This window comes from Jaculus jaculus, chromosome 6, assembly GCF_020740685.1.
Source record: "Jaculus jaculus isolate mJacJac1 chromosome 6, mJacJac1.mat.Y.cur, whole genome shotgun sequence".
In the NCBI taxonomy this organism is placed as follows: domain Eukaryota; kingdom Metazoa; phylum Chordata; class Mammalia; order Rodentia; family Dipodidae; genus Jaculus; species Jaculus jaculus.
Genome location: NC_059107.1, coordinates 149,938,791 through 149,953,543, shown reverse-complemented (window position 1 = coordinate 149,953,543; position 14,753 = coordinate 149,938,791). Strand labels below are relative to the sequence as shown.

The 14,753-nt window shown below is 49.8% G+C and overlaps 1 protein-coding gene across 1 annotated transcript in view; it reads right to left on the bottom strand.

Annotated features, from left to right (window-relative positions):
* Positions 1-14,753, bottom strand: part of Btbd11 (BTB domain containing 11) — a 332,244-nt gene that overhangs the window by 162,301 nt on the left and 155,190 nt on the right. The window lies entirely within an intron of this gene.

Here is a 14,753-nt window from a genome sequence, read left to right as displayed (position 1 = left end):
CCAAGCATAGGCTGGGTTTTCGAGAGATGCCAGGCTCATTTCCTTCCCCATGAAAGAGCAGTTGAAGACATAGAAGGTTCCAGTACTCTGGGGCGGTTTTGTTGATGGATACAAACTTAGCTTTCAGGGAAAATGCTATCAGTCAGTGCTGTTAGAAGGCCAGATCAAAAGGAGGCTCTCCATGTCCCCCATAAGGTGGTCCTGAGGCTGTGAACATGAAGGGTCAGGAACAGAGCTTGGCAGGGGACAGCCAGTCGATTCCTGGCCTTTCTCCCCTATGCATCTTATGAAGAGCCTAAGTGTGGAGGCCACCACAGCCCTAGGGAGCTCCTGGGGCTGTAGGCTGGCCGTTTTTCCCGTTTCATATAGCAGAAGAGACTCCTCTCCCACGTGGCTCGGCACAGGAAACAGAGGTTGCATTTTGCTCTCCAGCCCCAGGGGCTACCATACTTCTGATGTGTTTAACGTGACTCTGATCCTAAGGGCAGCACATGAAAATGCCTCCTGAACGCTGGCGCTGGGATGGCATTTATCAGCACAAGGTTCCTTCCCAGCCTGTGGTGCCCGAGGGCACTAGTTTATCTCTGGGGAAGGCGAGTGGCTGCCCAAGGGCACAAAGCTAACAGGAAAGTCAGCCAGAGGTTTTCCCCTGTGGCCGCCCCTCACATAGGCTGACTTTAACCAGCTTGCTGTTTTATTTTGTGTTCAGTTTGACTGCTTCTGGAAGGAGTGGCAGGACTCTCAAAGGGCCCTTTACTCATTCTGCAGGGGGAGCAGGAAAGGGCGCAGGAGGGAGGGTAGGGAGAGCCTGGGAGGCACAGGAAGCAGAGGTTGGGGTGTGGCCTGAGTTTCCCTGGGAGAGAAAGTGACAGTTTCAGAGCCAGAGAAAGTGACAGTTTCAGAGCCAGAGAAAGTGACAGTTTCAGAGCCAGGAACGGTCAGAGCATACTGCTGTGCTACCTGCCTGCCAGAGGGACTCTGGGCAAGGGAATTTCACTCTCAGATCTTTCCCATCTGGAAAAGGTGGGAAGTCTCTGGTAAACAGCATCTCCCAATTTTTTTTTTTTCAGATAAAAAAAAAATGGTGCGTGGTCCTTATGTTATCACTGGAAGTTTAGAAGTTTCAGTGGGTGAAGGTGGCGGCAGACCCGGCAAGAAAAGGCTAACGTGCGAAGCGTTTTTGCAGGCTCGAATTCTAAATTCGCAAATCCTGGGCTTCAGGGAGAACAGACAGCATTGCGTTTTCCTAACCCTCTCACCAAAGCGTCTGGATCCCAAGTGGCCAGCCCCAGGGCTCAGCCCTGTTTCTGCATGAAATACTGTGTCTCCTTACTTTCCATCTCATCTCACTACCATAGAGATACTTGCTCAACCATGTTTATTGCTGCTCTCGTCACAATAGCTGGGAAATGGAACCAGCCTAGATGTCCCTCAACTGATGAGTGGATAATGAAGATATGGCACATTTATACAATGGGGTTCTACTCCAGACACACACACACACACGTTTTTATTGGGAGCCGGGTGTGGTGGTGCACGCCTTTAATCCCAGCACTTGGGAGGCAGAGGTAGGAGGATTGCCGTGAGTTTGAGGCCACCCTGAGATTACATATGAATTCCAGGTCAGCCTGGGCTGGAGTGAGACCCTACCTCGGAAAACCAAAAAAAAAAAAAAAAAAAAGATTTTATTAGCCTATATTAATTATATAATAATGGGCTTCATTACATTTTCAAACATGTACATAATACGTTTGGATCACATTCACTTCCATTACCTTCTCCTGTACGTGTCTAGCGCCTATTGATCCCTCCCTCTTCCCATCCAGTCCTCCTTCTCCCGCCGCTTGTCCCTCCGTCCTCTCCCTCTCTCCTTTCCTCCCTTTTGGTTTCTGTGAGCTGGTGCCGGTGAGTTTCATTCGGGTTGCTTCATTCGGGCGGGGAGCATGCGCAATTCACAGGGGCTACACCGATGCACAAAGTATTTTCTCCTCCTCCATCGGCCATCAACCGCCTGTCAATCACCAGGGAGGTTACCCCTCCCCTCCACGACAGTATCCGAAGGAAACTCTTGAGGCTCTGTCTCCCTCAAGGCTCCCTCTATGCATCCTCCACTGTCTCCCAGAAGCCAGCCCCTGCACTGGAGCCCGGCTTCCCCCTGCCTACAGCAATGTCGTCTTTCTCTTTGAGCGAGTCTCTCCCTCCCTGGCAGCATGGCCCCCAAACTCCTCTCCTGCCACCAGCTAACCCCAGCTTCTCTGAATCAGGCCCTAGGAAGCTGGTGACATGCCACTGCTCTGCCCCTAGAAGCTCACGGTCAAGCCAGAGGCTCCACCTAGGCCTCTGATCTCGGCACATCTGCCAAGGGCCAGCACCAGGGGACAGGGTGAGGAAGGACACTCGTGCTCCTCAGGAGAGAGCCAGACACGGGTTATCTTAACAGGACAAGACAGAAGGCGACAGGCTGCGGGCTGTGCAGTCTCCATCCCCCAGCTATAGAACGGGATTCACAACACTACCTATAATAGTTAGGTGGTGATGGGCTGGACTAACCTGGGTTCAAGCCCCACCTCACCTACTGTGACTAAGAGAAAGTTACCGACCCTCTGGTCATGTGTAAAATGGTGATAACTATACTTACCACCTAGGGATGTTGTAAAGTAAAATTACCTCCTCTGTGAGACAAGCTCAGTGCAGAGGCTGGCGTAGGACGTTTTAGTGATCATCAGTGCTATTGTTACATTGTAATGCGAAGGCTTCTGGGAGCTTGAGGAGGATGGGGGAACTTGGCCTTGGGCTGGGTTGGCTATAGGTCTTTCAGTAGAAAAATCTACTCTTGTTAGGCATTTTAGCTGTAGAGATATTTGTGCGTGCGCTCTCTCTATCTCTGTGCACAGGGTTCAGCCAGCTTTTCCTTAGACTGGATATGGTGACTATCTCCAGCTCTGTGGGTTTTGGTAGTTACTCCAGAATTGTGCTATTCAATGGTATGTCTGGGTTCATAGCAACTGACCCTCAGGCTGCTGGGTTGCAAGGACACAGGTACACATCTGTCAGGGCACCAGGTCTGGCCTCTGGGTTAATAGTTTCTTGAAGAATATTTCTTCAGTGCAGGCTTTTTCTGTAGCAAAGTAGTAAACATTTCTTTTAAAATACTGAAGACTAACAACTAATGCATAGATGATGGCCTGTTTCTGAAAGTCATGGCATTTCAAAAGTGCTGGCTTTAGATGGCATAAAGGCCACCTTTTTCAGAGAGTCCTGAGACGTGTCTCTCACAGAGGCTGGCAGAGTGACCCCTCTTTTTTTTATTTTTATTTTTAAAATTTATTTATTTGAGAGAGACAGAGTCAGAGAGAGAGAGAGAGAGAGAGAGAGACAGAGAGAGAGAGAGATAAAGAGAGCAAAAGAGCAAGAGAGAAAGAGAGATGATCAGTGCACCAGGGCCTCCAGCCATTGGAAATGAACTCTAGATGCATGTACTGCCTTGTGCATCTGGCTTACGTGGGTACTGGGGAATTGAACCTGGGTCTTTAGGCTTCACAGGCAAGCACCTTAACCATTAAGCCACCTCTCCAGCCTGCGTGCCCCCTCTCAATGAGCTCTGCTGAGAGGCCTCTTCCAGGGGCCCTGCCCACAGGCAGGCTGGGTCTGGCGTGTTTGCGCACACCTGCCAGCATCAGCTACAGGGTCGTGCTTGACGTCTCCTGCCTCTCATGTGTCACTTCGCCATCGAGACTTGATGGGATTTTCCAGTGTGTTCCTGCTGGGACTCACACATGCGCTGTGCTAGAAATTCAGAACACGGACTTCTGTGTGAAACAGCCTTGGCGCTTTGCCCGTTCATTAGCTGAGCGATCAGGCCCTACTCTGAGCCTCAGTTTCCTACCTGTAAAATGGGCTGCTGTGAGATTTCATGATGACATAGACGCCATCTGACGATGTCAAGCACATTACCAGGATCCCTAAACACTTTGTTTCTCTACATGTTATTTGTATGTACAATCCTCCCAGCTAGGTTGACTTCTAGTCCCACACTCATCTCTATACCCTCCTTGGCTCACAAATTTTCCTTGCAATACCTTAGGATCAGGAACACCAGTGCCCTGCGTTCACCCCAGAAACTCTGAAGAGATTGGGAGAGTTGCATGGGGTCATTCCTCAGATACACGCACATATTACCTGCTTTCAGCAAAATCATTTCCACCATGGTTTCATAGTCTTGGAGATATTGCTTTCCAGAGAGAAAGTTATATCATGTGTCAAGAAAATATGAAAAAATAAAAATAAATAAAACAGCAACAAGCTCACTTATTGCCCGGCAGGTATAATCCCTCCTGGGCTGCAGGAGTGGCTGCTTGGAGGGAAGGGCTGGGTGGTTTGTTTCAGAAGGTCAAGCTTTCTGTCCTTTCCACTGCTCGGGCCTTCAACGTACAAGAGCGTATGCAGGCACACATGTGAACACTCACTCGTGCACACGCATGTCCATGCGAAGACATGCATACACACATGCAAATGCACACACACAAGTGCACATGTACACCCACACACGAACACAGGTTTGCACGAGAGCTACACACACACAGACTTCTACATGAACACACATACTCAGACACACATGTACACATACACATGTGAAGATGCACATATCCATAAATATGCGTTCCCACAAAAAGATATGCACACACATGACACTCACATGAATACACAGACATGGATGCATATACACTTGCACATACACATACATCCACATATAAACACACACACACACATACACAGTCCCAGAGTCACAATAAGAGCTCCCCTCTAAAGAAACTGAGGCTGAAAGACAGGACCGATACCTGAGCCATTACCACACTGTCACCTGTATCTGTTGTCACTCACAACTCAGGTGACCCAGGAGACCTCAGGAACAAGGGAAGGACTACACATCTTTTTATTTGTTTATTTGAGAGCTGCCGACAGAGAAAGAGCAGAGAGAGAGAGAGAAAGAGAGAGAATGGGTGCATCAGGGCCTCCAGCCACTGCAAACGAACTCCAGATGCATGTGACCCCTTGTGCATCTGCCTTATGTGGGTCCTGGGGAATTGAGCCTCGAACCGGGATCCTTAGGCTTCACAGCCAAGCGCTTAACCACTAAGCCACAAGGACTGCATATCTTAACAGGGGTTCTCCTCTTTTAGCTGGGGGTGATGGTGATGACACATTCATTAGTTAGATGGAGCACTGGCTCTGTGTGTGTGTGAGAGAGAGAGTGGGGGGGGGGAAGAGAGCAAGACAGAGAGAGAGAGAGAGAGAGAGAGAGATGCTTGGGATGGAACCAAGGTCTGGTGTTGCAGTCAGGTTCACATTGCTGGCCAAAGACACCCGATGAAGAGCAGCTTGTGGAAAAAAAGGGGGTTATTTTGGCTTACAGACTCAAGGGGAAGCTCCACGATGGCAGGGAAAACGATGACATGAGCAGAGGGTGGGCATCACCTCCCGGACAACATCAGACGGACAACAGCAACAGGAGAGTGTGCCAAACACTGGCAAAAGGAAGCTGGCTATAACACCCATAAGCCGGCCTCTAAGAACACATCGCCTCCAGGAGGCGTTAATTCCCAAATTGCCATCAGCTGGGGACTTAGCATTCAGAACACCTGAGTTTATGGGGGGGGGACACCTGAATCAATCTGCCACACCTGGTGCACGCTAGGCAAGTGCTCTGCTACTGAGATACACCCGCAACTCCAGACCACTTTCTTAATCTCTTGAAAGAATGGAGTTGGTAGCATGTGGAGAAGAGGCAAGAGGCAATGCCTTCGCAGTCAGAAGGACTGGGCTTTGCGTCCTGTTTTGTCTCAGATGCATCCTGGGATGCCTATGACTCAGTTTCCTCATCTCTAAAATGAGTCTATTATAATCCACAGCTGAGGGTGCACGTACGTGGTAAGGGAGCTTCGGTGTGTGAGGCCCTTGTCTTCCCGCAGCCTTCTCTGTCTAGTGGACGCCTGGTGGACACGGTCATTAGAAGTCTGATGGACACTGAGGCCACACCGTGTCCTATGCTGTGTACCTTCTGCTCTCCCAGCATTGCCCCCAACGCACCGAATGACAGCTTCGGCCAGAACCAGAGCCAGCCTTGAATCCTTCGTTCTCTGACGCGCCACACCCTACCGACAGCTAATCTCATTGTCTAGCTTCCTTCTTCATCATGGACCCAGAGTCCCCAGGGAAGCCACTTGGTCCTGTCACCTTCATCTCCTACAGAGGATTACTGCCCTGACCTTGTGGGAGGGTTTCCCTTCTTCCATCCACACCATTTATTTCAACCCATCGGCCAGAGAGTGAGTGAGTGAACGCTTCCTCTGCTCAAACCCTCCACTGGCCCATCCTACTTGGGACGAAGGCCCGAACGTTCACAATGCTTATTGGGACCCGTCACCCCTGGGACTCCTCTGTTCTCTCTATCAGCCCCTTTTGTTCCAGGCTACTCTGGCTTCTTGGCTGTTCTTCAAACATGCTCCTTGACCTCTGACCTCAACCATGAGCTATTACTTGACTTACCCTTGGCTTGGAGCAATCCAGATTCCTAACTCTTTTGTAGTCCCCGACTCCCACAGCCTCAGCTCACCCCAACTCCAGCCCTACACTGATGTCCTCTTTCCTGACATGCATAGGATCAAGGTCAGCTCCACGAAGAGGAGACAGGTTTGCCCCTGGGCTTCCTTCTCCGCCCCTTGTGCCCAGGACAGTGCGGGTACATAGCTGACATCTGCGTCTCTGCTGGACTGACAGTCACTTCTTTGCAAGACAGAGGCCTGGCTGCTGTCCATGGTTTGGAGTTCATTAAAAGCAAACATTGTAGGCTGGGCGTGGTGGCGCACACCTTTAACCCCAGCACTCGGGAGGCAGAGGTAGGAGGATTGCTGTGAGTTCAAGGCCACCCTGAGACGACAGAGTGAATTTCAAGTCAGCCTGGGCTAGAGGGAGATGCTACCTTAAAAAGCCAAAAAAAAAGAAAAGAAAAGAAAAGCCAACGTCCTGGACCTTCTGACACACTGTTCTCTCTGCTTCTGGGAAGAGCTCCAGGTGGGCATCTGGGAATCTGACCAAACTCTTTCTTCCTCCAGCTGGTGCCAGTCTGGCAGTTGTGAGTGGACTGCTGGACAAGAGAAAGAGGTTCAGGGAGAAGAGCTGGCACTGGACAGGGTGCTGGCTGTAGGCAGGGAGTGGCTATGATACCAACAGCCCCCAGGGAAGAGCCCACAGTGGGAATCACTCTTTTACGTCCCTACAGATGAAACGAGATGGAAACACACATCCAGTGAGCTCTGAAGGAGGCCGCACATCAGGAGAGCTATCCTAAGCCGGACTCTTGGCCTGTAGCTCCTGGCCAAGCACCCAAACTGTGGTGGACTGTGAGGAGCCTGAGACCGAGTGGAAAGAGCAGGCCAGACATTCATCACCTGCGGTGGCCCTTTCTGGTTAGAGCTGGCGGCCCTGTGCCAGTTTGGCTCACATAGTGTCCATCCTCAACTTCTTCTGTCGACGGAACTTCCAATTCTCTCCTGGGGACACTTGCTACTTCCCTCTCTCTGCTTGGAAGCCATCACTCAGGGTATTACTTCCCTCAAGTGACAGGGTTTGGGTTAGGAAGGGACATTTCTCCACAACTGAGCCAGTAAGACTCACCCAGGGACCACTGCTGAAAGGACATGTGCTGGTTTTTTTTAATATTTTTTTTGTTCATTTTTTTTTTAAATTATTTATTTATTTATTTGAGAGCGATAGACACAGAGAGAAAGACAGATAGAGGGAGAGAGAGAGAATGGGCGCGCCAGGGCCTCCAGCCTCTGCAAACGAACTCCAGACGCGTGCGCCCCCTTGTGCATCTGGCTAACGTGGGACCTGGGGAACCGAGCCTGGAACCGGGGTCCTTAGGCTTCACAGGCAAGCGCTTAACCGCTAAGCCGTCTCTCCAGCCCCATTTTGTTCATTTTTTTATTTATTTATCTGAGAGTGACAGACACAGAGAGAAAGACAGGTAGAGGGAGAGAGAGAGAATGGGCACGCCAGGGCTTCCAGCCTCTGCAAACGAACTCCAGACGCGTGCGCCCCCTTGTGCATCTGGCTAACGTGGGTCCTGGGGAACCGAGCCTCGAACCGAGGTCCTTAGGCTTCACAGGCAAGCGCTTAACCGCTAAGCCATCTCTCCAGCCCTGTTTTTTTTTTTTTTTTAGTTAATTAAAAAAAATTATTTGCAAGCAGAAAGAGTGATAGAAGACAGACAGACAGAACGGGCACCCCAGCCACTGTAAACAAACTCCAGACACATGTGCCACCTTGTACAACTGGCCTTTTGTGGGCACTGGGGACTCGAACTTGGGTGGTTAGGCTTTTCAGGCAAGCACCTTAACTTGCTAAGCTCCAGCCCGATATGTTTGTTTCTGAGACAACATCTCACTACATAGGCCAGGCTGGCCTGGAATTCACAATCCTCCTACCTCCATTCCCAATGCCAGGACTGAGTAGAGGTGTGTGTCACCACTCTGGCATGAGGTGTGAAGGAAAAGCCCGGAGAGCCTGCAGTCACCTTGCCTTCGAGAAGGCTCAGAATGGCCCAGGCAAAGCGCAGAGCTGGGGACAGGCGAGCAGAGCCAGGGCGCAGGACTGAGTGACAACCAGATCCTTGGATCCAGCTGCATCTCAAGCTGTCGCCTCGGATATTTTAGGTAATGAAATGAAGACGTTTGGCTCGATCCGCTGGGGTTGGATTTTCTGGAACAGTCCTCGTAGCTGTGGACGGGGCACTTTGCCTACCTAAGCTTTCATGTGTGGAGGTGCAGAAGCAGATGGCTCCCATGTCCCTCTGGTGTGGGGATCTGTGCATAGGGCTACAACCAGGGGTTCACGGACCTGAACTCCAGAGGTCAGCAGATCAAGTGGGCCGCTGCACAGGGCTTGCAGTGTCAAGCTGAGCCCTCTTTCCATTACTTAATGGAGATGACAAAGTCTTCAAGGATCTGCCCACCACATAGGTGCCTGTCACTTCACAGGAGTTCAGCTCACCTGCAGCCTCTTTTGGGAGCTCAGCACCAGAAAGCAGAAGCCCCAGCGTCCTTCCACTGCTTTCTATGCCAGATCCTTTCCCCGTAACACCGGAGGAATGGTGCTGTGGTGCAGGTGTCCCTCATAAACTTATGTGTTCTGAATGCTAGGTCCCCAGCTGGTGACAATTTGGGAACTGGAGCCTTCCGGAGACAGTGTATAGCTGGGGGCGGGCTTATGGGTGTTATATCTAGTTTCCCCCTGCCAGTGTTTGGCACACTCTCCTGCTGCTGTTGTCCATCTGATGTTGGCCTGGAGGTGATGTCCACCCTCTGCCCATGCCATCATTTTCCCTGCCGTCACAGAGCTTCCCTATAAGTCTGTAAGCCAAAATACACCCTTTCCTCCCACAAGCTGCCCTGGGTCGGGTGTTTTCTGCCAGCAGCGTGAAGCCGACCACATCAGAAGGTCTCAGCTCAGCGCTGTGGACACTGTGGGCCGGGGAATTAAGTGTGGCAAGGACTGTTTTGCAGACATTAGGGTGCTCAGTAGCATCTCGGGTTTCTGGCCACAAGATTCCAACACAGTCCTCCTTACTCCCAACTTTGAACATCTAAAATGTCTTCAGACACTGTCTCCTGTACCCCAGAGGGCAAGCTCAGCCCTGGTTGAGAACTGCTCTAAAGGAACTGCTGATGGCTTGGAGGGCAGCACTGACTTCCTGAGCCCGACATGTTCAATTAGCCTCCAGACTTCCCTCACACCGCTCCAATAAACCAATCCATCAATCTCTCTCCTGCTCTCCATTGTTGCTTCTGGGTTCCAGACGTTGTTACTGCAGAACGCTGGCCTTCTCCTGTGGGTGTGAATTCCAGTGCATCACTGAGATTTGTTACTGTGTTTGCACACGTGCACTCCTCTAAGAGGCTGATGCAGTGGACCATCCCCCATGTTAGCAGGACACAAATGTCCACACGTGCGTGCATGTGCGCATGCATGCATGCACGCACACACACACACATGCACACACAAGAACTCCTTAGAGCCTTCTAACCATGACCTTCAGAGTTGATGGTGCTCTCCCCTTTCCAGCTCTCTAACAAGCTGGGCTATATCTTTGCCAGATTCAGCAGAAAGAATAGAAACTTTGAAGCCAGACTATCTGCCTAGAGTTTGGAATCTGCTCCTTACTCATTGTTTGGCCTTGAGCAAATGTCACCCTATGGAGTCTCACTTCCGGAAGAGTAGGAATGCGTCATTGGCTTAGAGCTGTAAGTGACATCAGGCATCCACTGGTCTGGTGACCTCCCAGTACCGACTCTCCACCTGTCATTCCATCTGACCCTCTACTGCAGGCTGATCTGAGTAGAGAACAGCAGGCATCCTCCCCTCAAAAGCATCCCGTGGCTGTAAGATAACTTTCTTTCTGTTACCCAAGTGCCCTCCGTAGTCGACTGTTATTTAGCCTCCCACATACCTATATTCTAAAGTTAGAAACTTTTGCTTAACATTTTTGAGTTTTTAACCTCTATGTCTTTGTGTGTGTGTGTGTGTGTGTGTGTGTGTGTGTGTAGTATACATTCATGTTCATACATGTGTGAGTGCACATGTGTGTGCATGTGCAGGTGGAGGCTGGAGGTCGATATCATGTGCTTTACTGAACTGTTCTACACCTTAGGTGTTGAGACAGTCTCTTACTAAACCAAGAGCTCACTGATTAGGTTAGTCTGGTCAGCTCCCTCGTCCCGGGGTCTGCCTGTCTCTGTCTCCTGAGCCCTGGGATTACAGGACTACATGCTGCCACGCATGGCATTTCCATGGTCCCCACACTTGCGCAGCAAGCTCTTTACCTAACCGTGCCACCTCCCCAGTCCCATCCTCCACGTCTCTGTTCATGATGGTCCCCCTCCCTGGAACGTCCTTCCCCACCCTCATCTCTGGACATCCCTTCACAGGCTTGGCATAAAGGTTATTTCCTTTGGTGGTCTCCGTCCCAAAGCCCTCTAGCACCTGGCACCATACATTCTGTCTTTATGTCACACCATTGTCCTATCTAGGGACTCCCTATGGTGCCTGAGATGCTGGGAGCTGCGGTTGACTCCCTAGGATCCAGCCCTGGTTCCCCAGCTTTCGGGCTTTCTTGATGACCTTCCTTCTCTGCTGAAAACTGGAGCCGATACACATGTGGACCTCAGAGGATCACTGTACACATCTTGCTGTTAGGAACTGCATTGAGCCATGGGATCTCAGGAGGGCTGAGTTGTGCCAGGGGCTTATCACAATACCCAGAATGGAGGAGCCATTCCATACATTTTATTGTATTTTTTATTTTTATTTTTGGTTTTTCAAGGTAGGGTGTCACTCTATCTCAGGCCGACCTGGAATTCACTATGTAGTCTCAGGGTGGCCTCGGACTCATGGTGATTCTCTGCCTCCCCAGTGCTGGGATTAAAGGCGTGCGCCACCGCGCCCAGCCCCATTCCATACACTTCAGTACCAGCGTTGCCATCATTAAAGGCTCCACAGAGGTTAGAGTAGACATTCCCACAAGACTAAGGTGAAATGATAACAAGCAATTAGAGCACACAGACCAACTTCAAATTCCACCCTGGCCTCCAGGGGGAGGGAATTAGGAATAGTAACGGCAAACACCTGCTCGGTGCTTAATATGTGCCAGGCACTGTCCTCAGCATTTTATGTGCATTAGCTTTAAAGTGCACAGTTGCCCTCAAAGGTGGAGGTCATTGACTGTCAGCTGGGTGGACATTGAGATACAGGAAGGGCCGTCAACTCACCTCAGCTCACAGGCTGAGCTGAGATTTGGACCCTGAGGGCCTCCGTACTGTGCTGAAGACCCTTGCTCTCTCCCAGAGTGTGCCTGTGAAGTCTCCCGAGGTCCAGACCCGAGCAGCACTTCTAGGAGCATCCCAGGTCTGGAGAAGGCCACAGAGGAACTGAAAGGTGCTTTAGGGTGAGGCAGTCTGCGGCCTCAGTGTTTCCTCTGAGCTCCGTTCACAGCCACCTGGGATTGGCTAACGCTCTGCAGGGCCAGTAAACGTCTGGATGCCAGAGGTGCCCACCGTTCCCTGATTCTAGTGAATGCATGGACCATGTTCAAAACGTGTCAGTTCTCAAAGCCTTTGCAAAATACTTGGTGAGGAGGGAGATGGAGATGGGGAGATGATCTGGGAAGGATTACAAATGAACCTCGCTTTCCCCAATCCTCTGTTCTGTCACTGTGACCTAGGGAACATGAGAGCAGAGCTGTGGCTGGCTGGGCCTAAGGCTATTCTAAGGGTCCAGGGGATAAGAAATGTCCTCAGTCAGGTGAGAAGATGACCTTAGACTCCACAGGGTGATAAGGCAGGGTCCTCTCTCCAGGAGGTAATAACAGAGGGGTTTCCAGACCATGTGCCAAAATGTATGTATGGCCTGCTATATTAAAATTAAGATAATAGGGACTGGAGAGATGGTTCAGCGTTAAGGCACTTGCCTGTAAAACCTAACAACCCAGGTTCGATTCCTCAGTACTGATGTAAAGCCAGATGCACAAAGTGTCCGTGCATCTGGAATTGTTTGCGTGGCTGGAGGCCCTGATGTGCCCATTTTTTTTTCTCTCTCTCTCTGCTTGCAAATAAATAAAAATTAAGATATTAAATTACTTTCTGAGAATCAGCCTTTCCTGAACTTAGGACACTACCACCCCATTCAAACTCTTCAATTGATAAAGAAGGCAGAAAGTTCCAGAAATTGCCGCTGAGATGCTCTTCACACACCAGGATGAAATCTTGCCTCTAGTTACTTAATTGTTCATGAAATTATATTCTGACCATGTCCCATCCACTAATTCAACAAAGAGTAAAATAGGACTACCTACTTGTACACGGATACAAGACTAGGCATAGTGGTGGGTCGGGGGGAACAGGAGTATACTATAACCCCATGGCCTGGCCTTTGAGGACCAGTCTCTCTGGCCTGGCTCCATGACTCTTGGGCCCATGTGCCCTTCCCATGCCCTGCCACCTACCAATTAAAGCTTATGACACTCAAACAAAATGATGCCTCCTGAGGAAAAAAAAAAAGCTTGACCCTATTTAAGTACTGGTTTTAACATAACTGCATCTGGTGTCGGCCCCACTTTAAGACTATCTGCTCCTTGACTGAAGTAATTGGCCAGAATGGCAGAGTTGAACATCTAGACTTTAAGGTGTCACTGTGAACTGTGCTTTGAGGACAGCCATTGCTGAGCTCCGGGGTGTAATGCTGGGGTGCCTGTAACAGTCTTTCTAGGCAAGTGCTTTTTCACTACGTGGGCCCTTTCCACAAAGTGCTCCCAGAGAGCTCCTCTTGCCTTAGAATCAGGTAGAGCCTGCTGCTCCTTGTAACAGGTTTGCTTGATGACCACTGTGACTGTGTAAATGGCCAGCTTTCTCTTTTTAGATGCCCTCCTGGAAGCTCAGAGACCCATTTATAGCTCACCAGAGTCACCCTATATCTAGAGGTGGAATATTCATCTTAAAAAAGTCATCTCCCTTCTGCCTCCTTGTGTTTTTCTTTGTGTTTTCTTGTTACTGCTGTTACCAAGTTCACATTTAGCCTATCTAGTTAAGTAGTATATAGTTTTGTTTTTTTTTTTTGACAAAATTGAGAGTGGAACTCAGGGATTCACATCAACTGTGTCCACAGAAAAAGACAGCACTCCAGCAGGCTCCTTAGAGGCATTTAGATAAGTCTGTGCCCTGCAGTTGAAAATGCTGCATCTTTCTGCTGTGAAATCCAGGCGCTGGCACTGATGCCTTGGTAGAAGGTAAGCATGCTACCACTGAGATATATCCTCGGTCCTAGTCCACAGTATTATAAAGCAACTTAAACATATTTTACTCACCTACTTGAAAGGAAAAGAGAGAGGGTGGGGGGAGGGAGAGAGAAAATGAATGAGAGAATAGGCATTCCAGGGCCTTCTGCCACTGCAAACGAACTCCAGACAGCTTGTGCATCTGGTTCTATGTGGGTACTGGGGAAATGAACCCAGGCCATCAGGCTTTGCAAATAAGTGCCTTTAACCACTGAGCCACCTCTTCTGCCCATAACACAACTTTTTATTTTTTAAAATATTTTTTATAGAGAGACTCAGAAAGAGGAGAGAGAGAACTGGCATGTCAGGGCCTCAGTCACTGTAATCAAAGGGCAGATGTTTGCGCCACCTAGTGGGCATGTGAGACCTTGTGCTTGCCTCACCTTTGTGCGTCTGGCTAATGTGGGATCTGGAGAGTCAAACATGGGTCCTTAGGCTTCAAAGGCAAGTGCCTTAACTGCTAAGCTATCTCTCCAGCCCCCATAAAGCAACACTTTAAAGAACGTTTTATTGACAACTATCATACATGAACATGATGTATGTGATCATAATCCCCTCCCATTGCCTTCTGTTGTCCTCCCTCCTCTACCTCCTTTCAATTGTATTCATAAAGCAAATTTTAATCCTATTTATAACATGCTGCTGCATTACACAAAATGGAATGGAATAGAATAAATTAGAATAAAGTCAAACAGCAGTTTCGAGCTTGAGTTTTCAAAACGTCAAGGTTGACCTGGATTCCACCTTGCACTGTTCCCGCTAACGCACACGCACGGACACCACTGTGACAACATGCGAACGCCTCCCCAGAGCCCATCAGCATGACTGACTGAAAACCCGATCACCAGCGCCACAAGTGGCAGGGGCG